This window comes from Triticum urartu, chromosome 5 (assembly GCF_003073215.2).
Source record: "Triticum urartu cultivar G1812 chromosome 5, Tu2.1, whole genome shotgun sequence".
Lineage (NCBI taxonomy): Eukaryota > Viridiplantae > Streptophyta > Magnoliopsida > Poales > Poaceae > Triticum > Triticum urartu.
Genome location: NC_053026.1, coordinates 208,321,915 through 208,349,361, shown reverse-complemented (window position 1 = coordinate 208,349,361; position 27,447 = coordinate 208,321,915).

The following is a 27,447-nucleotide window of genomic DNA, read 5'->3' as shown; positions in this document are numbered from 1 at the left end:
GAGAGTGTGTATAATCCATGGACTCAACATTAGTCATAAAGAACTCACATACTTATTGCAAAAATCTATTAGTCATCGAACCAAAGTACTACACGCATGCTCCCAGGGGGATAGATTGGTAGGAAAAGACCATCGCTCGTCCCCGACCGCCACTCATAAGGAAGACAATCAATATCATGCTCCGGCTTCATCACATAACGGTTCACCATACGTGCATGCTACGGGAATCACAAACTTCAACACAAGTATTTCTACAATCCACAACTACCCACTAGCATGACTCTAATATCACCATCTTTATATCGCAAAACTATTGCAAGGAATCAAACATATCATATTCAGTGATCTACAAGTTTTATGTAGGATTTTATGACTAACCATGTGAATGACCAGTTCCTGTCATCTCTCTAAATAGATATAAGTGAAGCAAGAGAGTTTAATTCTTTCTACAAAAGATATGCCCAGGCTCTAACAAATATAAGTGAAGCAAAAGAGCATTCTACAAATGGCGGTTGTCTATGTAAAGAGAAAGAGGCAATCCAAACTTCAAATGATATAAGTGAAGCACATGAAGCATTCTATAAAGTCATACTCAAAAGATATAAGTGAAGTGCAATGAGAATTCTATAAATCAACCAAGGACTATCTCATACCAGCATCGTGCATAAAAGAAAAATGAAAACTAAATGCAAAAGACGCTCCAAGATTGCACATATCGCATGAACGAAACGAATCCGAAAACATACCGATACTTGTTGAAGAAAGAGGGGATGCCTTCCCAGCATCCCCAAGCTTAGACACTTGAGTATCCTTGAATATTTACTTGGGGTTCCTTGGGAATCCCCAAGCTTGAGCTCTTTCCTCTCTTCCTTCTTCTCACATCGAAACCTTCTCGATCATCGAACACTTCATCCACACAAAACTTCAACAGAAAACTCGGTAAGATCCGTTAATATAATAAAGCAAATCACTACTCTAAGTACTGTTGCAAACCAATTCATATTTTGTTTTTGCATTGTGTCTACTGTAATATAACTTTTTCATGGCTTAATCCACTGATATAAATTGATAGTTTCATCAAAACAAGCAAACTATGCATAAAAAACAGAATCTGTCAAAAACAGAACAGTCTGTAGAAATCTGAACATTCACCATACTTCTGATACTTGAAAAATTCTGAAAAAAATTAGGAAAAATAAAAAATTTGTATAGGAAGACAGTGCAAAAAGAATCAGAACCATTTGATGTTCCAGCAAAAATGTAAAATCACACACTACAGCCAAAGTTTTCTGTCCTGCACCATACAAACCATCAAGCAAATGTAAACATCCTAAAGGCAAACCTTGGCACATTATTTTTATAATACAATGGAATTGTACAAGGGGATAATTATTTTTATTTAAAGGTTTCTGTAATTAATATTCACAAAGTTCCCATGGGCATGAACAAAGTTCAAGGACGTCCCCCACTTTCACAATGCTCGTCACTCTCACTTTCACTTTTCTTTTATAAAAAGTTTTGGGTTCCCCTCTTTATTTTTGTTGTTTCTAAACTATATGAAAGCACTCAACAGAAATAAATGACTCTCTAAAACTTCCGGGTTGTCTCCCTGGCAGCGCTTTCTTTAAAGCCATTAAGCTAGGCATATAGTGCTCAAGTAGTGAATCCACCCGGATCCCAAGGTATATCAAAGCCCATTTGAATCAACAATGATTTGTAATTTAGTAGTGAGCACAAAGTAACATATATCAAGCAATGACGAAGTCTAACTCTCTTCCTATGCATCGGCATGTCATAAAAGAACAATTAATGCACACATAGTAAAGGCCAATGCATAGTATAAAAAGTTTCTTGCAATTTTTTTGTGTTGGAAACATAGAGAGGTGGAGATATAGTTCCTCTCTCATAATAATTGAAAGTAGGAGCAGCAAGCACATGCATATTATATCTATCAAAAACATCTTGTGCAATGGTAAAAGGCAACCCATCAATATAATCCTTAATAAAAGCAAACTTCTCCGATATAGTGTAATTGGGAGAATTCAAAAAGATAATAGGACTATCATGCGTGGGTGCAATAGCAACAATTTCATGTTTAACATAAGGAACTATAGCAAGTTCATCTCCATAAGCATAATTCATATTGGCATCTTGGCCACAAGCATAGCAAGCATCATCAAAAAGGGATAATTCAAAAGAATCAACAGGATCATAACAGTCATCATAGCAATCATCCTTAGGTAAGCACGAAGGGGAATTAAACAATGTATGAGTTGAAGAGTTACTCTCATTAGAAGGTGGGCACGGGTGATCAATCCGCTCTTCCTCCTTTTGTTCTTCGCTCTCTTCCTCATATTTTTCATCCAATAAGCTCACAGTTTCATCAATTTCTTCTTCCATAGACTCCTGCAAAATATTAGTCTCTTCTCGGACAGCGGAGACTTTCTCAATAAGTGCATTAATTTCGGAATTGTATTCATAATTCTCATAGCAATATTTGAGGATAGCTAAATTTTCAGATCTATAAATAGCATCATCAAAATCTTCAAACTCTTTACACATAGATTCAATTTCATAAGCACCCATAAAAGCAACAAATTCTTCTATTTGTTCTACATCATAGTAATCATATATACCATTAGCATAAGAAGCTAAGGTTTTATTATCATTGAATTTGCATGAAAAGGGAAGGTGTGGAGCCTTCATCCTAGAGCAACAAGTATAATCATAAATCACGCATAATTGCCAAGCATACCACTTCAATATATGAATTTGATCCCATAATAGTTTCCCTTTTTGTGTCAAGTGATAATCCCTAAAGTATTCACGTTGATCTAACGTTACTCCCATTACATAATTAAATGGGGTTTTCTCAGGATTATTAAAGTAGTACATAATATCTTTCACATAACCAGCATCGAGGGTTTTAGGAGGTTCCCCATCTCCATGAGCAGAAATTACACCTATTTTTTTTGGTATTTAGTGTTCCATATCCATAACTAAAGATAAAGAACAACTAAGAACAGCAAATAAAAATTACTTAGTGATAAAGCAAACAAGCACACACGAGAATATTCACCACACACTATTGCTCCCCGGCAACGGCGCCAGAAAAAGGTCTTGATAACCCACAAGTATAGGGGATCAATTGTAGCCTCTTTCGATAAGTAAGAGTGTCGAACCCAACGAGGACTAAAGGCAGAACAAATATTCCCTCAAGTTCTATCGACCACTGATACAACTCTACGCATGCTTGATGCTCGCTTTACCTAGAACAAGTATGAAACTAGAAGTACTTTGTAGGTGTTGTTGGATAAGTTTGCAAGATAATAAAGAGAAAATAAATAAAAAGTAGGGGCTGTTTAGATAAAGACACAACTAAGTTAATTTTAGTAAAGATCTTTTTGTTATGAGAAAGTTATTTGTCCCAAGGCAATCGATAACTAGACCGGTAATCATTATTATAGTTTTATTTGAGGGAGAGGCATAAGCTAACATACTTTCTCTACTTGGATCATATGCACTTATGATTGGAATTCTAGCAAGCATACGCAACTACTAAAGATCATTAAGGTAAAACCCAACCATAGAATTAAAGCATCAAGTCCTCTTTATCCCATACGCAAACAACCTAATTACTCGGGTCTGTGCTCCTGTTCACTCACGCCACCCACCATAAGCAAATCATAAACATATTGCAACACCCTACAGCGGGAATCCCTCATGCTTGCACGACACGGAGAGCACCATAGGACAGCACCAATAATAAAACATGCAACTCAAACCAATCTTGATCATCAAATAGCCATTAGGACAAAATGGATCTACTCAAACATCATAGGATAGCCATACATCATAGGGAAATAATATATAGCGTTGAGCACCATGTTTAAGTAGATATTACAGCGGGTAAGAGAGAGGTTACACCGCTGCATAGAGGGGGGAAGAGTTGGTGGTGAAGGCGGTGAAGTTGTTGGTGAAGATGACGGTGATGATGATGGCCCCCGGTGGCACTCTGATGCCACCGGAAGCAAGGGGGAGAGGGCCCCCCTTCTTCTTCTTCTTCCTTGGCATCCTCCCTAGGTGGGAGAAGGGTTTCCCCTCTGGCCCTTGGCCTCCATGGCGTGGGAGGGGCGAGAGCCCCTCCGAGATTGGATTTATCTCTCCATCTCTCTTTGTTTCTGCCTTCTTTTCGGCTGCCCTTTCACCGTTTCTTTTATATCCGAAGATCCGCAACTCTGATTGGAACGAAACCTTCGTCGTGATTTTTTTTCTGAAAATTAGATTTCTTGTGGCCGAAGAAGGGCGTCAACCGCCTTACAGGTGGGTCACGAGGGTCAGGGGCGTGCCCTAGGGGGGTGTGCCCCCTACCTCGTGCCACCTCGGCCACTGGTTCGCGTTGATTTTTCTTCCAAATTTTCCAAATATTCTGAAAAGTATCTCCATCCGTTTTTATCCCGTTTGGACTCCGTTTGATATGGATATTCTGCGAAACCAAAAACATGCAACAGACAGGAACTGGCACTGGGCACTGGATCAATATGTTAGTCCCAAAAATAGTATAAAAAGTTGCCAAAAAGTATATGGAAGTTGTAGAATATTGGCATGGAACAATCAAAAATTATAGATACGACAGAGACGTATCATGCTGCCGCACAGGCCTCACCGCCCCACCCAACTCCCATCGCTGGCCTGGCCATCCCTCTACTCACCCACACTTGTTGTTATTCTCCAGCGATGGTAAACAAACCAGTGAACCCTCGTACTCCCCTCTGCGTGGGGAACAACTGCCGAGTCTTCCCTGGCTCAGTGTCGTTCCCTTCCTAGGCCTCGCCGTCGTCCACCGCCCTGGTGCTCTTGGCACGGCGTGGTCAACATGGTCAACGAACGACATCCATCGGAAGTGGACTGTACGTGGAGAGGCTGACAGCTGGGTCCACGGCCGCATGCAAGGAAATGCCTCCTTATTACACACAAAATAATGATTCCTCCACCTAACAGCTGGGACCCACTGAAAGGGCCTATGTATTTTGCGAAAAAATGTTCTCCCCGCTAACAACTCGGACCCACCAGTTATATCTTCACACACAAGAATGTGCCTCCTTATTATGCAAAAAAATGAATACCCCCTGCTAGCTGGGTGTGACGCCCCCGATTTGACCGTACACTAATCATACACGCAAACGTGTACGATCAAGATCAGGGACTCACGGGAAGATATCACAACACAACTCTACAAATAAAATAAGTCATACAAGCATCATATTACAAGCCAGGGGCCTCGAAGGCTCGAATACAAGAGCTCGGTCATAGACGAGTCAGCGGAAGCAACAATATCTGAGTACAGACATAAGTTAAACAAGTTTGCCTTAAGAAGGCTAATACAAACTGGGATACGGATCGAAAGAGGCGCAGGCCTCCTGCCTGCGATCCTCCTAACTACTCCTGGTCGTCGTCAGCGGGCAGCACTGAAGGAAATATGCCCTAGAGGCAATAATAAAGTTATTATTTATTTCCTTATAATCATGATAAATGTTTATTAGTCATGCTAGAATTGTATTAACCGGAAACATAATACATGTGTGAATACATAGACAAACAAAGTGTCACTAGTATGCCTCTACTTGAATAGCTCGTTAATCAAAGATGGTTATGTTTCCTAACCATGAACAATGAGTTGTTATTTGATTAACGATGTCACATCATTAGTTGAATGATCTGATTGACATGACCCATTCCATTAGCTTAGCACCCGATCGTTTAGTATGTTGCTATTGCTTTTCTTCATGACTTATACATGTTCCTATGACTATGAGATTATGCAACTCCCGTTTGCCGGAGGAACACTTTCGGTGCTACCAAACGTCACAACGTAACTGGGTGATTATAAAGGAGCATTACAGGTGTCTCCAAAGGTAGATGTTGGGTTGGCGTATTTCAAGATTAGGATTTGTCACTCCGATTGTCGGAGAGGTATCTCTGGGCCCTCTCGGTAATACACATCACATAAGCCTTGCAAGCATTACAACTAATATGTTAGTTGTGATATGATGTATTACGGGACGAGTAAAGAGACTTGCCGGTAACGAGATTGAACTAGGTATTGGATACCGACGATCGAATCTCGGGCAAGTAACATACCGATGACAAAGGGAACAACATATGTTGTTATGCGGTCTGACCGATAAAGATCTTCGTAGAATATGTAGGAGCCAATATGGGCATCCAGGTCCCGCTATTGGTTATTGACCGGAGACATGTCTCGGTCATGTCTACATTGTTCTCGAACCCGTAGGGTCCGCACGCTTAAGGTTACGATGATAGTTATATTATGAGTTTATGCATTTTGATGTACCGAAGGTTGTTTGGAGTCCCGGATGTGATCACGGACATGACGAGGAGTCTCGAAATGTTCGAGACGTAAAGATTGATATATTGGAAGCCTATGTTTGGATATCGGAAGTGTTCCAGGTGAAATCGGGATTTTACCGGAATACCGGGAGGGTTACCGGAACCCCCCGGGAGCTATATGGGCCATAGTGGGCCTTGGTGGAAAAGAGAAGGGGCTGCCCTAGATGGGCTGCGCGCCTCCCCCTTCCCCTAGTCCTATTAGGACTAGGAGAGGTGGCCGGCCCCCTCCTCCTCTTTTCCCCCTCGGCGAATCCTAGTTGGAACTAGGATTGGAGGGGATCCTACTCCCGGGGAGTAGGACTCTCCTGCGCCTCTCTCCTGGCCGGCCAGCCTCTCCCCCCTTGACTCCTTTATATACGGAGGCAGGAGGACACCCTAGACACACAAGTTGATCCACGTGATCTATTCCTTAGCCGTGTGCGGTGCCCCCTCCACCATACACCTCGATATACTGTAGCGGAGTTTAGGCGAAGCCCTGCTGCAGTAGTTACATCAAGATCGTCACCACGCCGTCGTGCTGACGGAACTCTTCCCCGACACTTTGCTGGATCGGAGTCCGGGGATCGTCATCGAGCTGAACGTGTGCTCGAACTCGGAGGTGCCGTCGTTTCGGTGCTTGATCGGTTGGATCGTAAGACGTACGACTACTTCCTCTACGTCGTGTCAGCGCCTCCGCAGTCGGTCTGCGTTGGGTACGTAGACAACACTCTCCTGTCTCGTTGCTATGCATCACATGATCTTGCGTGTGCGTAGGAAATTTTTGAAATTACTACGTTCCCCAACAAGCACGTAGTAGTAGGCACCTCCGGTGTAGTAGGAGTCGTCGTCGAAGGTGGCGTCTGGCTCCTGGGCTCCAACATCTGGTTGCGACAACCAGGTAGAAGGGATAGGGGGAAAGAGAGGGAGAAAGCAACCGTGAGTACTCATCCAAAGTACTCGCAAGCAAGGAGCTACACTACATATGTATGCATTGGTATGAACTGGAATAAGGCTATTATACGTGGACTGAACTGCAGAAAGCCGGGATAAGGGGGATAGCTAGTCCTTTCGAAGACTACGCTTCTGGCAGCCTTCGTCTTGCAGCATGTAGAAGAGAGTAGACTGAAGTCCTCCAAGTATCATCACATAGCATAATCCTAACCGATGATCCTCCCCTCGTCGCCCTGTGAGAGAGCGATCACCGGTTGTATCTGGCACTTGGAAGGGTGTGTTTTATTAAGTATCCGGTTCTAGTTGTCATAAGGTCAAGGTACAACTCCAAGTCATCCTATTACCGAAGATCACGGCTATTCTAATAGATTAACTTCCCTGCAGGGGTGCACCACATATCCCAACACGCTCGATCCCATTTGGCCGGACACACTTTCCTGGGTCATGCCCGGCGTCGGAAGATCAACACGTCACAGCCCTACCTAGGCACAACAAAGGTCAGCAGCGCGGTCTAAATCCTATGGCGCAGGGGTCTGGGCCCATCGCCCTTTGCACACCTACAGTTGCGAATGCGGCCGGAAGCAGAACTAGCCCCCTTAATACAAGAGCAGGCTTACGGTCCAATCCGGCGCGCGCCACTCAGTCGCTGACGTCACGAAGGCTTCGGCTGATACCACGACGTCGAGTGCCCATAACTGTCCCCGCGTAGATGGTTAGTGCGTATAGGCCAGTAGCCAGACTCAGATCAAATACCAAGATCTCGTTAAACGTGTTAAGTATCTGCGAACGCCAACCAGGGCCAGGCCCACCTCTCTCCTAGGTGGTCTCAACCTGCCCTGTCGCTCCGCCTCAAAGTAACAGTCGGGGGGCGTCGGGAACCCAGGCCCACCTCTACCGGGATGAGCCACCTGCCCCTTCAGCCCCCAACTCCAAACAGTACCACAGGTAATGTAACTGTGTAAAGTATATAGTATATGCCCGTGATCACCTCCCGAAGTGATCACGGCCCAGTAGTATAGCATGGCAGACGGACAAGAGTGTAGGGCCACTGATGGAACACTAGCATCCTATACTAAGCAGTAGGATAGCAGGTAATGGTAACAACAGTAAGTAGCAAGGACAGGCTATGCATCAGGATAGCAATAACGGAAAGCAGTAACATGCTACACTACTCTAATGCAAGCAGTATAGAGAAAGAGTAGGCGATATCTGGTGATCAAAGGGGGGGTTGCTGGTTGCTCTGGCAAGAGAGAGGGGTCGTCAACAGCGTAGTCGGTCGGGGCACCAGCAGCGGCGTCGTCTCTAGTCTACTCGAGAGAGAAGAGGGGGAGAACAATGAATATATGCAAAACAGATGCATAACGATTGCATGACATGAAAGCGTGATGCTAGGTGTGCCCTAACGCGGTACGAGGTGGTACCGGTGAAAGGGGGGGAAACATCCGGGAAATTATCCCGGTGTTTCGCGTTTCGGGCAGAGGCACCGGAGGGGGGAAGTTGCGAGTTGGATATGTTAGGGATGCGTGGCGGACGAAGGGCTGCGTAACCGGGTTTCGTCTCGTCGTTCTGATCACTTTCATGTAACAAAAGTTTTCCATCCGAGCTACGGTTTATTTTATATAATTTTAAAGTTTTAAATCATTTCCTAAATTAATTTTAATTCAAAAATTAAATGTTAAATTGCTATGGGTACTTAGAAGTGTACCCATAGATGGGCTTGGGTGGCTGACCAGCAGGGCCAGTTGACTTGGTCAACTGCCCAGTCAGCAGAGGCTGACTAATGGGGCCGGTCAAAGTCAACAACCCAGTCAGCATTGACTGTTGACTGGTCAAACTAACTAGTGGGTCCCGCTTGTCATAGTCTCATAATAATTCAACAAGGTTAGTTAGTTTTAACTAAATGATTAGGTTAATCTAATCCAGATTATTTAAGTTGATTAATTAATTAACTGATTAAATTAATATTTTAATTATTTATTTATTTATTTATTTATTTTTAATTCTTTTTTAACAAAAAAACGTTCTAGGGGGGTCCCATGTGTCTGTGGCCCAGAGGGCATTAGCGGTTTGGGCGGCGGCTAACGGGGCGGGCGCTGGGTGCGGGCGCTCGTGCCCGAGGCCACAGCAGCAGGCCGAGCACGGCGGCAGAGGGGCACGGCGCGGAGGCCGCGGGTGTGGGCAAGCACGGGCGGCGCGCGCGCCTACATGCGCAGCAGGGATGAGGCGGCGCGGCGCAGGCAGCGAAGAGTCAGGCGGGGGGGCGCGAGCGGCGAGCCGCGGTGCAGAGCGGGCGCGGTGGCACGGCCGGGCGAGGACGGCGCCGGAGTAGGGGCGGCCCCAGACGACGGCGGCCCTGGTGGGCGCGGCCAGGCGCCGGGACGGAGGCGATGGTGGTCGGGCGTAGGCGGCTCCCGGGGCAGCGCTCGCGGCCGGTGAGCGGAGCAACGGCGACGGCGGCAGTGGAGCTCGGTAGCGGTTGGCGTGGCGGCTCCGAGGCGGCGCGGGATGGAGCCGAGCATGAGGGGCGCGGCCACGGCAGAGAGAGGAGGGAGGGGAGCTCACAGGGGAGCAGTAGGGCACGGGCAGTGGGGCTCGGGGAGGAAGACGTGGACGGCGCGCGATGGGGAGGCAGTCCGGCGAGGAGGCTCCGGCGTCGAGCAGCGGGGCGGCGTCGGGCATCGAGCAGCGGGATCGATCCGATCTAGCTCAGGTCGAGGTGGGGGGCGCCATGTGGGGGAAGATGGGGAGGCGGGCGCCGGCGAGGGGGGTGGCCGGAGGCACTGGGCAGCGGCGGCGGCGTCGGGGGCGAGGGCCCCGATCTCGATCTGGATCGGGGGTAGGAGGAGAGGAGCGTGGGGATCGTGGGGGGGGACTGGGAGGTGCTGCGGTTTGGTGGGTTAGGGTTACGGGGGATAAGGGCAAGCGAGGGTGGGTCGGTCGCTGGCCTGGTTGGCCGGCCGGGCGGCCTGGAGGCCAGCTGGGCCACGGCCCAGCAGGGAGGGGTTCTCTCCTTTTCCTTTTTCCTTTTTTTGTATTGTTTTGTTTTCTGTTTTTATTATTTTATTTCTTTACTGTTTTCATTTGAAAGTTTCTTTTCTTTTAGTTTCATAAAATACCAAATGAGCACCTAAATTTGTATTACTAATTAGGCCACTGCCACAATTATTTTGGCACACTATTAAATTAGTTATATTATTATAACTTTATAAAAGGCATTAAATTAATTATCTTGCCCTCTGTTTTGGTTGTTTTAGTGCATCTAAATATTATAAGAAATGTTGGTTTCTCCAACATTATTACTCATAATTTATTTGTCACAGTTAGAACATTTTAGTTTTAATGTTTGAAAACGTTCATTTGTTTGTTTGATTTTTAACTTGGACTCGAACCGGTTTCGAACTAACGCGAGATTAACAACAGTAACCGTGATGACGTGGCATCATTAACATGGGATTACTGTAGCCTAATTATCCGGGCGTCACAATTCTCCTCCACTACAAGAAATCTCGTCCCGAGATTTAAGAGGTAGTGAAAGGGGGAAAGGTTTTGGTTACGAATATAGCGGGTCTTCTCGATATTGGCTGCTCTTCTCGAAGAGATCGATCCATTACGTTGATGTCTTAATTTCTCTGTTTCAGGTCATCACGATGAAGCTGGCATCCTTTCTCCAGGATCTCCATCATTCTTACGGATAGGCAATGGACAGCTCATCAACGGTAGAATGCTATAAAGGGTAATCGTCTGGGGTTTTCCCGTGAATGAACAGATGAGTATCTCTCGAGTTGCACAAATCGAGAGCAAGGTAAGTAGGTACAACAAGGAGTTCCAAGCGGATAGACAATCGTTCGATGCCTGAAAAGGAATGTGAAAGGGGTTCAAAGCAATGGGAATAATTATTGCATCTGATACCAGAATAGATCACTAGGCAGGTGGCCCGTGAACTACATACGAAGTCAAGCTCTAGGAATAACTTTGGCAACATGGGTGTACAAGAGAGTCAGGTTTCGATTCTGTGGAACTTGGGTTATGGGCCCACCATGTGGGGTAAAAGTAGGAAGGGCGGTGACGTCTTGCACGATCATGTAAGCAAGGCATGTCAGGGGATAGCATGTTAGTTATGTCGGCAACAACATCGGTACCAAGGGCGAGGGACGAAGAGAACCACTTTCCTGCTCGTTGAAACGAGGCGGGCTAGTAGGCAAGGTTCTCGTCAATCGGTGGCTACCGAAATGTCATCAACAATAGTAACAGGGTCTTGCTGACAGAATTATACACCGTGGTATATACATAAGCAGGAGAATATTACTGCTTAGATCATATAGATCACAAGAAAGGTTAAACCAATTAATGGAAAGGAAAATGTGTTTTAACACATATATCAGGGGTATATCCTTCCCAAGGACAAGCAGAGCATGATATCCTTGGCAGGATATAATGTAGAAAACTCTTTTAGGAAAGGGGAGAGAAATTTCATGACATTACCAATGCAACGGTGTTTGGATAATTGAGCAAGTAACATTTAGCATTGGGCTTCAAATGTTCTTGTTGAAAATCGGAGCACCACCGACATGCTTCGAGATAGCATTGACATGGTCTACAGGTGAAGATCAGACTTTGGAAACAACAGGATCCATCAGGAACAACTTATAGAATAAGTCTTACAATTTCCTCATGGAAGAATGGCTAACCTTGCTAAAAAGGAAATTATAACAATAGGTCCTCCGGTCGGGTGTGCTAGGCATGACATCACCTTACCGAGTCATATAAGGACCAATGTTATAACTCTTGAAAATATGTCCCAACCATCATATCTGACCGAGGTTCAGATCCGATTGGTGTCAGGATACCTCTGACTTAGGATGCCAGAGAAGAAAAGGTGCAACACAAATTGACGAGATGACAATGTAAGATTCTCGAGAAATGAACTATGGGAGAGGGTCCAAAACAAGAGTTCATCATTAAACCAAGGAGAGGATGGGGAGGTGGCTGATGGTCTCAGCGACACTTCATCGAGAGTTCCAACAAGGTGGTTTTCCACAGTTATGTGAACAAGGAGATATAATTAGTCGGATCAAATGATATAAAGATGTATGCTCGAGGAAAACATACACAATTACACATTGGTTGAAAGGTGCACCCGAAGTATGGCCTTAGGTAGCATGATCAAATGTTAGAATGGTGATTCAGTGATCAATAGTCTAAGAATGAACGTTCGACCATTAACTTCAAAGCAATAGGGTTGCTAGAAGGGCAGAATCCAAACAGCACCGTTCACCTGTTGGTATCCCGGTTAGAACCAACACGGGGACCAAGAAAGAATGGTGATGGTGAGAAGTATTACTATATCAAGAATTAATAGTGGAGGTAATTCCCTTAACATTCTTGACGTAACAGATGGTAATACTCCAAGATAGAATCATAATATAAGTTGGATAGAAAGGAAACTACACGAAACATGAACAAGTTTTGTGTCGGAGGGAATGCGGGAATGTTGTCGATGTTAATACAAATCATTAAGGGGGCAAGGATGGTGTTACACATTCTGAATTTGATTGATATCCTAGAAGAGCTCAATATGTTGATGATAATCACGACAATTTTGTCGAGAGGCTCCACAAAGATGCAATCGAACAACGACTGCTCAAGCAGAAGAACTGATGCAGCAAAAGACTATTGGAACTACGGATACAACACCAACTAGGGATCAAGCTTGCCGTTCGGGGTGAAACGACAAGACAAGGAAGATTGACATAAGCTTAGCTCATCGTCGAAAGTTGTGCTCCGGGAAAAAGGACCAGGTAGCACAGTTAAAAGTCTGCACGATGATGATATAACCGATAAGGCTAGGAATGACTTGAAGGATTATTAAACTCATAAGCAACGGAGATTACTTAGAGTTATTGAATCGGAGTATGAAATTGATTCACTTATCAGTGTCCTTGAGTGTCTAACAACTCAGAAACCGGGGAAAAATTGGAATCGGTGGGAAATAATACTTGAAGAACTCATAAGAAGTAATATGGTTATGTGCTAGTATCGAGATACCACGGGGTAATACTCGAAAGTAGATCATAATAAAGGCTGGACGGGTGCATTGTTCTGCAGAGGACTTGTCTGAGAAAAGAATCAAAGATGATCAATCATGGTCGGAAACACGGTTGCAAAGGACCAGCATAGATACAAGATGAACTTATAACAAGGGGACCATTATTAATACAGGAAGCTTCCTTGATAGACTCCACATTGGGCCCATGGGCATGAACACAAAGTTCAAGGTCGACTCCCACTTCTCCAAAGCAGAACCTTACATTCACTTCTCGTTTTGATAATGGAATTAGTGTTGAAAGTTTTACCTGGTGAAATACCAGATAAGTAGGACCTGTGAAATCTTTCGAGTTTGCACAGATTAGGGAAGGCATAGGTTCAACCCATCGGGGCATCGTGGAAACATATACCACAAGCTTTAATAGTAAATACCACCAGCTCGAGAGCAGAGCATGGTTGTGAAAACAGAGGATACAATTTACCCAAGGCTTTATATATCCGTGGAAGGCTCACAAGGTTATTGAATATGAAGGACGCTGTCGTATAAAATCCATTAAGGGATCTGTCGGTCCATAACAGAGCTGATGTGAGCATCGGCACACAACCAGAGGAAGTAACAATGCAAAGGCATTGGATTATAGAAACAACTGACTAATCCAGAGCTCAAATGCAAAGGAATTATGATTTTCAAATCAAGGGACCAGAAGCAATGTTCTGATTAGGGATGGATAAGTTGAATAACCTTAGGGGTACAATCGACGGCAATTGGATTGGTTGAGAACTAGCTCATGTTTAAAATGACATCTGAGCCGGAAAGATAATTTAAAAGGACCAACTGATGATTGCGTGCATTCGCACTCATGTTGAATCAATAGGATCAAAATGACGGTGCCTAAGGATACTAACAAATATTGTCAGACATATGGAAAGCATCCATAATGCAAGCAGACAAGCATTGCAGAGCAATAAGCTACTAAGGATTTTTGGAGGATCGAATAGTATTTCGAAGACCATTGTGAAACACATGAACAACTGGGGGATGAGCGGATACTCGATAAGTGCGAGAATTATCCGTAGGGGTATTCAGGAGACAAAGAACAGCAAGGCAGTAAGCTCAAAGGATTATCGAACAACGACGAGTATTTCAGGGTATCTTGTAATAACAAGACCAACTGGGGATGAATGTAAGAATAACAACTGCATGTAGTTATCCATAAGGGTTGACGGTGGAAGGGGAATTGCAAACGCGATGAACATAAGTTCTCGGGTTAACAGCGGAGAGTATCTTCAGGGTCTTCACGTGCAGCAGACGATCATCAGTAATAAGGGGCTCTCTGGGTCAAAGCGATAACGAGATCCTAATGTTAGATTTAGCAAAATTCATTTAACCCGAATAGGAGAGATGTCAGAGTCCCAGAGTATAGGTCGGGAAACAAAAGACCCTACTACCACCCAATGGCGACGTGGGCCCATGGGCCGCACAGCCATGTTAGTAAAACATTTTTCATCGACTAGACTCAACTTCGGCCAAGGAGTTGGAAGGGGGATTCCTACACGCAGTCGGCTCTGATACCAACTTGTGACGCCCCCGATTTGACCGTACACTAATCATACACGCAAACGTGTACGATCAAGATCAGGGACTCACGGGAAGATATCACAACACAACTCTACAAATAAAATAAGTCATACAAGCATCATATTACAAGCCAGGGGCCTCGAAGGCTCGAATACAAGAGCTCGGTCATAGACGAGTCAGCGGAAGCAACAATATCTGAGTACAAACATAATTTAAACAAGTTTGCCTTAAGAAGGCTAACATAAACTGGGATACGGATCGAAAGAGGCGCAGGCCTCCTGCCTGGGATCCTCCTAACTACTCCTGGTCGTCGTCAGTGGGCAGCACGTAGTAGTAGGCACCTCCGGTGTAGTAGGAGTCGTCGTCGAAGGTGGCGTCTGGCTCCTGGGCTCCAACATCTGGTTGCGACAACCAGGTAGAAGGGATAGGGGGAAAAGAGGGAGAAAGCAACCGTGAGTACTCATCCAAAGTACTCGCAAGCAAGGAGCTACACTACATATGTATGCATTGGTATCAACTAGAATAAGGCTATCATATGTGGACTGAACTGCAAAATGCCGGAATAAGAGGGGGATAGCTAGTCCTTTCGAAGACTACGCTTCTGGCAGCCTCTGTCTTGCAGCATGTAGAAGAGAGTAGACTGAAGTCCTCCAAGTATCATCACGTAGCATAATCCTAACCGATGATCCTCCCCTCGTCGCCCTGTGAGAGAGCGATCACCGGTTGTATCTGGCACTTGGAAGGGTGTGTTTTATTAAGTATCTGGTTCTAGTTGTCATAAGGTCAAGGTACAGCTCCAAGTCGTCCTGTTACCGAAGATCACGGCTATTCGAATAGATTGACTTCCCTGCAGGGGTGCACCACATAACCCAACACGCTCGATCCCATTTGGCCGGACACACTTTCCTGGGCCATGCCCGGCCTCGGAAGATCAACACGTCGCAGCCCTACCTAGGCACAACAGAGAGGTCAGCACGCCGGTCTAAATCCTATGGCGCAGGGGTCTGGGCCCATCGCCCTTTGCACACCTGCACGTTGCGAACGCGGCCGGAAGCAGAACTAGCCCCCTTAATACAAGAGCAGGCTTACGGTCCAATCCGGCGCGCGCCACTCAGTCGCTGACGTCACGAAGGCTTCGGCTGATACCACGACGTCGAGTGCCCATAACTGTCCCCGCGTAGATGGTTAGTGCGTATAGGCCAGTAGCCAGACTCAGATCAAATACCAAGATCTCGTTAAACGTGTTAAGTATCTGCGAACGCCAACCAGGGCCAGGCCCACCTCTCTCCTAGGTGGTCTCAACCTGCCCTGTCGCTCCGCCACAAAGTAACAGTCGGGGGCCGTCGGGAACCCAGGCCCACCTCTACCGGGATGGAGCCACCTGCCCCTTCAGCCCCCATCTCCGAACAGTATCACAGGTAATGTAACTGTGTAAAGTATATCATATATGCCCGTGATCTCCTGCCGAAGTGATCACGGCCCAGTAGTATAGCAAGGCAGACGGACAAGAGTGTAGGGCCACTGATGGAACACTAGCATCCTATACTAAGCAGTAGGATAGCAGGTAATGGTAACAACAGTAGTAGCAAGGACAGGCTATGTATCAGGATAGGAATAACGGAAAGCAGTAACATGCTACACTACTCTAATGCAAGGAGTATAGAGAAAAGAGTAGGCGATATCTGGTGATCAAAGGGGGGGGCTTGCCTGGTTGCTCTGGCAAGAGAGAGGGGTCGTCAACAGCGTAGTCGGTCGGGGCACCAGCAGCGGCGTCGGTCTCGTAGTCTACCGGAGAGAAGAGGGGGAAGAAACAATGAATATAATGCAAACAGATGCATAACGATGCATGACATGACAAAGCGTGATGCTAGGTGTGCCCTAACGCGGTACGAGGTGGTACCGGTGAAAGGGGCGGAACATCCGGGAAATTATCCCCGGTGTTTCGCGTTTTCGGGCAGAGGCGCCGGAGGGGGGAAGTTGCGAGTTGGATATGTTAGGGATGCGTGGCGGACGAGCGGGCTGCGTAACCGGGTTCGTCTCGTCGTTCTGATCAACTTTCATGTACAAAGTTTTTCCATCCGAGCTACGGTTTATTTTATATTAATTTTAAAGTTTTAAATCATTTCCTAAATTAATTTTAATTCAAAAATTAAATGTTAAATTGCTATGGGTACTTAGAAGTGTACCCATAGATGGGCTTGGGTGGCTGACCAGCAGGCCCAGTTGACTTGGTCAACTGCCCAGTCAGCAGAGGCTGACTGATGGGGCCGGTCAAAGTCAACAGCCCAGTCAGCATTGACTGTTGACTGGTCAAACTAACTAGTGGGTCCCGCTTGTCATAGTCTCATAATAATTCAACAAGGTTAGTTAGTTTTAACTAAATGATTAGGTTAATCTAATCCAGATTATTTAAGTTGATTAATTAATTAACTGATTAAATTAATATTTTAATTCTTATTTATTTATTTATTTATTTTTACTTCTTTTTTAACAAAAAAACATTCTAGGGGGGTCCCATGTGTCTGTGGCCCAGAGGGCATTAGCGAGTTTGGGCGGCGGCTAACGGGGCGGGCGCTGGGTGCGGGCGCTCGTGCCCGAGGCCACAGCAGCAGGCCGAGCACGGCGGCAGAGGGGCACGGCGCGAGGAGGCCGCGGGGTGTGGGCAAGCACGGGCGCGCGCGCGCGACCTACATGCGCAGCAGGGATGAGGCGGCGCGGCGCAGGCAGCGAAGAGTCAGGCGGGGGGGCGCGAGCGGCGAGCCGCGGTGCAGAGCGGGCGCGGTGGCACGGCCGGGCGAGTATGGCGCCGGAGTAGGGGCGGGCCCAGACGACGGCGGCCCTGGTGGGCGCGGCCAGGCGCCGCGGGACGGAGGCGATGGTGGTCGGGCGTAGGCGGCTCCCGGGGCAACGCTCGCGGCCGGTGAGCGGAGCAACGGCGACGGCGGCAGTGGAGCTCGGTAGCGGTTGGCGTTGGCGGCTCCGAGGCGGCGCGGGATGGAGCCGAGCGTGAGGGGGGCGCGGCCACGGCAGAGAGAGGAGGGAGGGGAGCTCACACGGGAGCAGTAGGGCACGGGCAGTGGGGCTCGGGGAGGAAGACGTGGACGGCGCGCGATGGGGAGGCAGTCCGGCGAGGAGGCTCCGGCGTCGAGCAGCGTGGCGGCGTCGGGCATCGAGCAGCGGGATCGATCCGATCTAGCTCGGGTCGAGGTGGGGCGGGCGCCATGTGGGGGAAGATGGGGAGGCGGGCGTCGGCGAGGGGGGTGGCCGGAGGCACTGGGCAGCGGCGGCGGCGTCGGGGGCGAAGGCCCCGATCCCGATCTGGATCGGGGGTAGGAGGCGAGGAGCATGGGGATCGTGGGGGGGAACTGGGAGGTGCTGCGGTTTGGTGGGTTAGGGTTACGGGGGATAAGGGCAAGCGAGGGTGGGTCGGTCGCTGGCCTGGTTGGCCGGCCGGGCGGCCTGGAGGCCAGCTGGGCCACGGCCCAGCAGGGAGGGGTTCTCTCCTTTTCCTTTTTCCTTTTTTTGTATTGTTTTGTTTTCTGTTTTTATTATTTTATTTCTTTACTGTTTTCATTTGAAGTTTCTTTTCTTTTAGTTTCATAAAATACCAAATGAGCACCTAAATTTGTATTACTAATTAGGCCACTGCCACAATTATTTTGGCACACTATTAAATTAGTTATATTATTATAACTTTATAAAAGGCATTAAATTAATTATCTTGCCCTCTGTTTTGGTTGTTTTAGTGCATCTAAATATTATAAGAAATGTTGGTTTCTCCAACATTATTACTCATAATTTATTTGTCACAGTTAGAACATTTTAGTTTTAATGTTTGAAAACGTTCATTTGTTTGTTTGATTTTTAACTTGGGCTCGAACCGGTTTCGAACTAACACGAGATTAACAACAGTAACCGTGATGACGTGGCATCATTAACATGGGATTACTGTAGCCTAATTATCCGGGCGTCACACTGGGACCCACCATAGTGGGAGGCTGTCTTGTGGGCCTACTAAGTTGACGGGGACGGAGGGATCTGTCAACTTAGTCAATATGAACGATTCTAACTCTAGTGACCGTACGATGTCCATCCAATGGCCGTAGAGCTTCTTCAACCTCTGGTCTGCTTGCTCCAGCCGCCCAAACCAGCGTCGGTCCTGCCGCGAGCTCCTGCCTCCCGTGGCCGGCTGTGATGCCGCGGAGGCCTCACCGCCCCCTACTACTCCCACCGTTGGCCAGGCCATCCCTCTACTCACCCACACCCCCTGTTGTTCTGCGGCGATGGCAGCCTCACACCGCAGCCGAACCAGTGAACCCTCGTACTCATCTTCGCGTGGGCATCCACTGCCGCGTCTTCCCCGCCTCCACGTCGTCCCCTTCCTAGGCCTCGCCGTCGTCCACCGCCTTGGTGCTCTCGACGCGGCGTGGTCAATGTGACCAACGAACGACTTTCATCTGAAGAGTACTGTACGTGGAGAGGCTGACAGCTGGGTCCACAGCCGTAGCAAGGAAGTGCCTCCTTATTACGCGGAAAATAATGATTCCTCCACCTGACAGCAGGGACTCACCAGACGGGCCACCGTATTTCACAAAAAAATGCTTCCCCCCTAACTGTTGAGACCCACCAGCTACTTCTTCGCACGCAAGGAAGTGCCTCCTTATCATCCCTAATAGTCGGGACCCACCTGGTCGAAGCGTACGTAGTGTTGTCATTCTGGTCGCGAACGTGTACATACATACGATCGGTCTGTCTGCAGGCTACAGCGATGACCGTGGTCGTGTAAGGAAGGGCACATGTCGTAGTATAGGCGCACACATGTCGTAGTAGAGGCGCGCTCGTAGCATGTACATGTATGTATAGCCAGGGTGCAAGAAAGTAAATACGGCCACGTACGTACATACGGGTGATACATCTCCAACGTATCTACTTTTCCAAACACTTTTGCCCTTGTTTTGGACTCTAACTTGCATGCTTTGAATGGAACTAACCTGGACTGACGCTGTTTTGAGCATAATTACCATGGTGTTATTTATGTGCAGGAGCAAACGTTCTCGGAATGACCTGAAACTTCACGGAGACACTTTTCAGAAAATAAGAAAAATACCTGCCAAAGATGAAGGCCAGGGGGGCCACCACCTTGCCACGAGGGTGGGGGCGCGCCTGCCCCCCTAGGGTGCGCCCCCCTACCTCGTGGGCCCCCTGTTGCCTCTCCGACTGCAACTCCACCTCCATATATTGAGTTTCGGGGAGAGAAAAATCAGGGAGAAGAAATCATCGCGTTCTACGATACGGAGCCACCGCCAAGCCCTAAAACCTCTCGGGAGGGCTGATCTGGAGTCCGTTCGGGGCTCCGGAGAGGGGAATCCGTCGCCATCGTCATCATCAACCATCCTCCATCACCAATTTCATGATGCTCACCGCCGTGCGTGAGTAATTCCATCGTAGGCTTGCTGGACGGTGATGGGTTGGATGGGATCTATCATGTAATCGAGTTAGTTTTGTTAGGGTTTGATCCCTAGTGTCCACTATGTTCTGAGATTGATGTTGCTATGACTTTGCTATGCTTAATGCTTGTCACTAGGGCCCGAGTGCCATGATTTCAGTTCTGAACCTATTATGTTTTCATCAATATATGAGTGTTCTTGATCCTATCTTGCAAGTCTATAGTCACCTATTATGTGTTATGATCCATTAACCCCGAAGTGACAATAATCGGGATACTTACCAGTGATGACCGTAGTTTGAGGAGTTCATGTATTCACTATGTGTTAACGCTTTGTTCCAGTTCTCTATTGAAAGGAGGCCTTAATATCCCTTAGTTTCCGTAAGGACCCCGCTGCGACGGGAGGGTAGGAAAAAAGATGTCATGCAAGTTCTTTTCCATAAGCACGTATGACTATATTCGAAATACATGCCTACATTATATCAATGAACTGGAGCTAGTTCTGTGTCACCCTAGGTTATGATTGTTACATGATGAACCGCATCCGGCATAATTCTCCATCACCGATCCATTGCCTACGAGCTTTCCATATATTGTTCTTCGCTTATTTACTTTCCCGTTGCTATTGCTATCATCACTACAAAATACCAAAAACATTGCTTTTACTACCGTTACCTTTTGTTACCATTATCACTACTATCATATTACTTTGCTACCAAATACTTTGCTGCAAATATTAAGTTTCCAGGTGAGGTTGAATTGACAACTCAGCTGCTAATACTTGAGAATATTCTTTGGCTCCCCTTGTGTCGAATCAATGAATTTGGGTTGAATACTCTACCCTCGAAAATTGTTGCGATCCTCTATACTTGTGGGTTATCAAGACTATTTTCTGGCGCCGTTGCCGGGGAGCATAGCTCTATTCTTTGAGTCACTTGGGATATATTTATCTACTTATCATTATGAAGAACTTGAGAGATCCAAAAACCAAGATCTAACCCTCAACTACGAGGGGAGGTAAGGAACTGCCATCTAGCTCTGCACTTGATTCACCTTCTGTTTTGAGTAAGCTTGCGACACCTACACCTGCTTCTGCTATTCGTTCTGATATGTCACATGTTGTTGATGATGCCACTTCTGCTATGCATGATACTTATGATGAAACTACCTCTATGCCTGATACTACTATGCCACTTAGTGCTTTTCTTGATGAACAACTTGCTAGGGCTAGAGAAATTGAAAATATTGAATCTGATGATGATACTGATGAAAGTGATGATGAAGAACCACTTGCTATTCCGAAGGGTTATGTTTTTGATCAAGATGCTTCTTTAGCCATTTTAGCTTGCAGAAATAGAACTGAACTTAAAAAATTATTAGCTAAATGGAGTAAGCAATCTCTAAATGCTAGAATGAAACCTGACCCTGCTTTTGCTACTTCACCTATCTTTGTTACTGATAAGGATTATGAATTCTCTGTTGATCCTGTATAATTACTTTGGTTGAATCTGATCCTTTTCATGGTTATGAATCTGGAACTGTTGTGGCACATCTTACTAAATTGAATGATATAGCTACCCTGTTCACTAAAGAAGAGAGACCTCGTTACATTTACATCCTTGAAATATTTTCATTCTCATTAAAGGGTGATGCTAAGATATGGTTTAATTCTCTTGATCCTGGTTGTGTGCGTAGTCCCCAGGATATGATTTATTACTTCTCTGCTAAATATTTCCCTGCTCATAAGAAACAAGTTGCTTTAAGGGATATATATAATTTTGTGCAAATTGAAGAAGAGAGTCTCCCACAAGCTTGGGGGAGGCTTCTCCAATTACTTAATGCTTTGCCTGATCATCCTCTTAAGAAAATGAAATACTCGATATCTTTTATAATGGACTAACCGATGCCTCCAGAGATTACCTCGATAGTTGTGCTGGTTCTGTTTTCAGGGAAAGAACACCGGATGAAGCTGAAATTCTATTGAATAATATGTTGACAAATGAAAATAATTGGACACCTCCGGAGCCAATTCCTGAGCCTATTCCTAAACCAACTCCGAAGAAGAGGGGTATTCTATTTCTCAGTCCTGAAGATATGCAAGAGGCAAAGAAATCTATGAAAGAAAAAGGTATTAAAGCTGAAGATGTTAAGAATTTACCTCCTATTGAAGAAATACATGGTCTTAATTTACCGCCTGTTGAAGAAACATATAATCTAAATCCTTTACCTATTGAAGAAACTCATGGTCTTAATAACCCGACACAGGTAGTAAAGGTAAATTCTCTCTATAGATATGATAAAGTTGTAATCCCATTTACTAAAATTGCTAGCCCATGCTTAGATGAGTTTGATAAATTTATGGCTAAGCAAGAAGATTTTAATGCTTATTTTGGTACACAATTAAAATATAATTCAAATATGCTTGGACACTTGGGTGATTATATGGCTAATGTTAAAGGTGAACTTAAACTTATTAGTAAACATGCTTCTATGGTTACCACTCAAGTAAAACAAGTACTTAAAGCTCAAAATGATTTGCTCAATGAATTGAATAGTAAAAATAATGATAATGTTGTTAGAGTGGCTACTAGAACTGGTAGAATGACTCAGGATCCTTTGTATCCTGAAGGCCATCCTAAGAGGATTGAGCAAGATTCTCAAAGAAATAATATAGATGCACCTAGTCCTTATAAAAGGAATAAAAAGAAAAATGATAGGACTTTGCATGCTCCTAGTGATCCTATTATTGAAACACCTGAGAATCCAAATGATATTTCTATTTCTGATGCTGAAACACAACCTGGTAATGAACGTGAAACTAGTAATAATGTTAATGATAATGTTCATGAAGATGCTCAACCTAGTAATGATAATGATATAGAAATTGAACCTGCTGTTGATCTTGATAACCCACAATCAAAGAATCAACGTTATGATAAGAAAGACTTTGTTGCTAGGAAACATGGTAAAGAAAGAGAGCCTTGGGTTCAGAAACCCATGCCTTTTCCTCCCAAACCATCCAAGAAAAAGGATGATGAGGATTTTGAGCGCTTTGCTGAAATGATTAGACCTATCTTTTTGCGTATGCGATTAACTGATATGCTCAAAACTAATCCTTAGGCTAAGTACATGAAAGATTTTATTACAAATAAAATAAAGATACCGGAAGCTGAAATTTCCACCATGCTTGCTAATTATACTTTTAAGGGTGGAATATCAAAGAAACTTGGAGATCCTGGAGTACCCACTATACCATGCTCTATTAAAAGAAACTATGTTAAAACTGCTTTATGTGATCTTAGAGCCGGTGTTAGTGTTATGCCACTCTCTTTATATCGTAGACTTGATTTGAATAAGTTCACACCTACTGAAATATCTTTGCAAATGGCTGATAAATCAACTGCTATACCTGTCGGTATTTGTGAGGATGTGCCTGTTGTAGTTGCAAATGTTACTATTTTAACGGACTTTATTATTCTTGATATTCCCGAGGATGATAGTATGTCTATTATTCTTGGAAGACCCTTTTTGAATACTGCAGGGGCTGTTATTGATTGCACTAAAGGCAATGTCACTTTTCATGTTAATGGTAATGTGCACACGGTACACTTTCCGAGGAAACAACCTCAAGTTCATAGTATCAACTCTATTGGAAAATTCCATCGATTATATTTGGAGGTTTTGAATTTCCTCTTCCTACTGTCAAGAAGAAATATGATATTCTTATTATTGGGGATGTGCATATCCCCGTTGAGGTAACATAGTGTTATTCGAAATTTCTTCGGTTCCATGTTATTCGGAATGAGTTCGTTAACAAGACTTGATCAACCTTGTTAGTGGATTCCTTTTGATGATCATGAGATGGATGAAACTAGAAGGCACAACTTTATGTACCCCACTTTTACTTTTTGTTATTTAAATAAAATAAAAATAAATATTTTTCTGTCTATTATCTGATTATCCGTGCAATATAAAAATACCTCGAAAATAAAAGTTCTCAAAATGCCCTGAAAATTAAATATGATTTTATTCTAGAATATTTGAGGATTTATGGAACGGAGAACACACCAGGGGGGGCAACCACCTGCCCACGAGGGTGGAGGGCGCTTCCACCCCTCTAGGGCGCGCCCCTGCCTTGTCGGCCCACGGTGGCCCTCCTCCACTTATCCTTTCACCCATACACTCCTTCCTCCCCCAAACACGAATAACCAGCTCAAACCCGAGTCCAAGCTCGTTTTGCTGCCATCTTCGATCTCCTTGCTCAAAGCACCTCTCACAAAACTGCTTGGGGAGATTGTTCCTTGGTATGTGACTCCTCCATTGGTCCAATTAGTTTTTGTTCTAGTGCTTTATTCATTGCAAATTTTTGATGCTTAGGTGACCTTGTTCTTGAGCTTGCATGTCAAATTTATATGGTTCCAAGTAGTTTTGATGCATGATATAGGCCCTAGGCACTTGTAGGAGTAGTTACTATCAATATTATTGAGTTTGTTTTACTTTTATTTTGAAGTTACTAAAAATTTCAGAATTTTTCAGAAAATGATGAGGAGACTTTTGAGGGGCTCATCGAGCCAAAGCTCGAAGGAAAAGGCACCAAAGCCTAAGTATAATTTGCCTCGCACCGCGGAGGTTCGGGCGTGTGAATGGCCTTCCGAGGATTTCTTAAGAGTAGCGGGGATTTATGAAGATTTTCATGAATTGGCTCAGACTGCAGGCCTTACCGCTTTCCTCCACGACCAATGCGATCAGTATCTCTTGCTCACAAATACCTTTGTGCAAAACTTCCATTTTCATTCTAGGAACTCACCACCTACGGTGGAGTTTCATTTATATGATGAGCATAAGGAGATGTCACTTTATGATTTCTGTCGGATTTGTTTAGTCCCTTTTGAGGGCAACACACAAGAACCACATCGTGATGATGTGGAGGGATTTATTGACACTATCACTGTAGGGGAAACAAGGAAGGTTTCCGATGCACGAATCACTAGCATACACTTTCCTGTTTTACGTTACTTTGCATTATTTGCTAGTCATTGCTTAATTGGTCGCGGAAACTGTGGAAACCTAAGTATCCCTTATATTATTATTTTGCACCACGGTCTATACGGTGATAACTCTTTTAGTATGGGCGGCATTATTGCCAAGCGGTTAAGTCTGAACCGTACCAAGGGCCCCATCTTTGGAGGCATCTATGCTGCACGCCTAGTTGCACATTTTAACATACCTATTAGGCATGCTGAGAAGGAAGAAAAAGTGTTGCCTCGTGTTTATCTAGATTATAAAAGTATGGTGGCGCATGCTTTTATTGTTAAGAATAGGGAAGGAGAGCTGAAATATCAATTGTTCTTTAATAAACATCATCCTGAGACTATTACCTTGCCTGCTCCTTCTTTGTTTGATTTGACTGTAGGCACGTACCTTGTTCCGTTGACGGCTATCCACGCCTACCGGAACCCTGCACCAGCCGAGGAACCAGAGCCGGAACCACAATTTGATCCTTCACGACAGTCTAATTACCAGTGGGGTCCGGAGATGATTGTCAGCCAGTGGCAATCGAAGTCTTCCTCGTCTGCACCACAGTACAATCCCAGCTACTATTATGGATATCAGCCAGGCCAGTCGTGGCCATAGACCAACTTAGGCCAAAAGTCTAAGCTTGGGGGACTACGTATTTCTCACCGACATTACATTTATGCTCACACACTCATTGCTAGATGTCGGTGCTCATACTTTTTCATTGTATCATCCATGCTAGTTTATTTTCCTTTTTATGTCTTCTTCTTGTGTGTTTAATAAACCTTAAGAAAAACCAAAAAATAGTTGTAGCTTTTAATTAGTTTACTTTCCATGCTTGTAGTAGTAATTAAAAAGAAACCCAAAAAGATTTCCTATTCTTCTTTTGCTTGTTGGGAGCTTTCCCGTGTAAATAGTTTTATTTCTTTTCTTTTCTTTGGGGGTCGATAGGAGAAGACCATAATTAAATTGTTGAAGTGGCTCCTATATGCATTATTGTTGATCTGACAAAAGAGCCCATATTGCCTTGTCTTCTCCTGTTTATTGAATGCCTGCAGATTCCAGCTTAGTCCAATGCACGTGCACTATTATTATTATTCACATCGTTCGGTCGTGCAAGTGAAAGGCAATTATGATGTTATATGATGTAATGGCTGAGATGAGAAAAGCTGGTATGAAGTCGACCTCTTTTGTTTTTGTAAATATGATTAGTTCATCGTTCCTGATTTAGCCTATTATGAATAAACATGTTTGCAATGACAACTAGAGATCATAGTATCTTGTGACATGCTTGATTAGCTATGAGTTATAATGGTTTACCTTGCGTGCCAACATGCTATTAAAATGGTTATGATGTGGTATGATAGGGTGGTATCCTCCTCTGAATGATTTAAGTGACTTGACTTGGCACATGTTCATGCATGTAGTTGAAACAAAATCAACATAGCCTTCATGATATTTATGTTCATGGTGGATTATATCCTACTCATGCTTGCATTCAGTGTTGATTAATTTTAATGCATGTTCATGACTGTTGTCGCTCTCTAGCTGGTCGCTTCCCAGTCTTTTGCTAGCCTTCACCTGTACTAAGCGGGAATACTGCTTGTGCATCCAAATCCCTTAAACCCCAAAGTTATTCCACATGAGTCCACTATACCTACGTATATACGGTATCTACCTGCCGTTCCAAGTAAATTTGTATGTGCCAAACTCTAAACCTTCAAATAAATATCCTGTTTTGTATGCTCAAATAGCTCATGTATCAACTAGGGATGTCTGTATCTTCCATGTTAGGCGGGTTATTCTCAAGAGGAGTGGACTCCGCTCCTCACTCACGAGATAAATGGCTGGTCACCGGGATGCCCAGTCCCATGCTTCATGCAAACTAAATCAAAATAATTGCAAACAAAACTCCCCCTGGGACTCTTGTTAGTTGGAGGCACTCGTTGTTTCGAGCAAGCCATGGATTGATGCTTGTTGGTGGAAGGGGGAGTATAAACTTTACCGTTCTGTTTGGGAA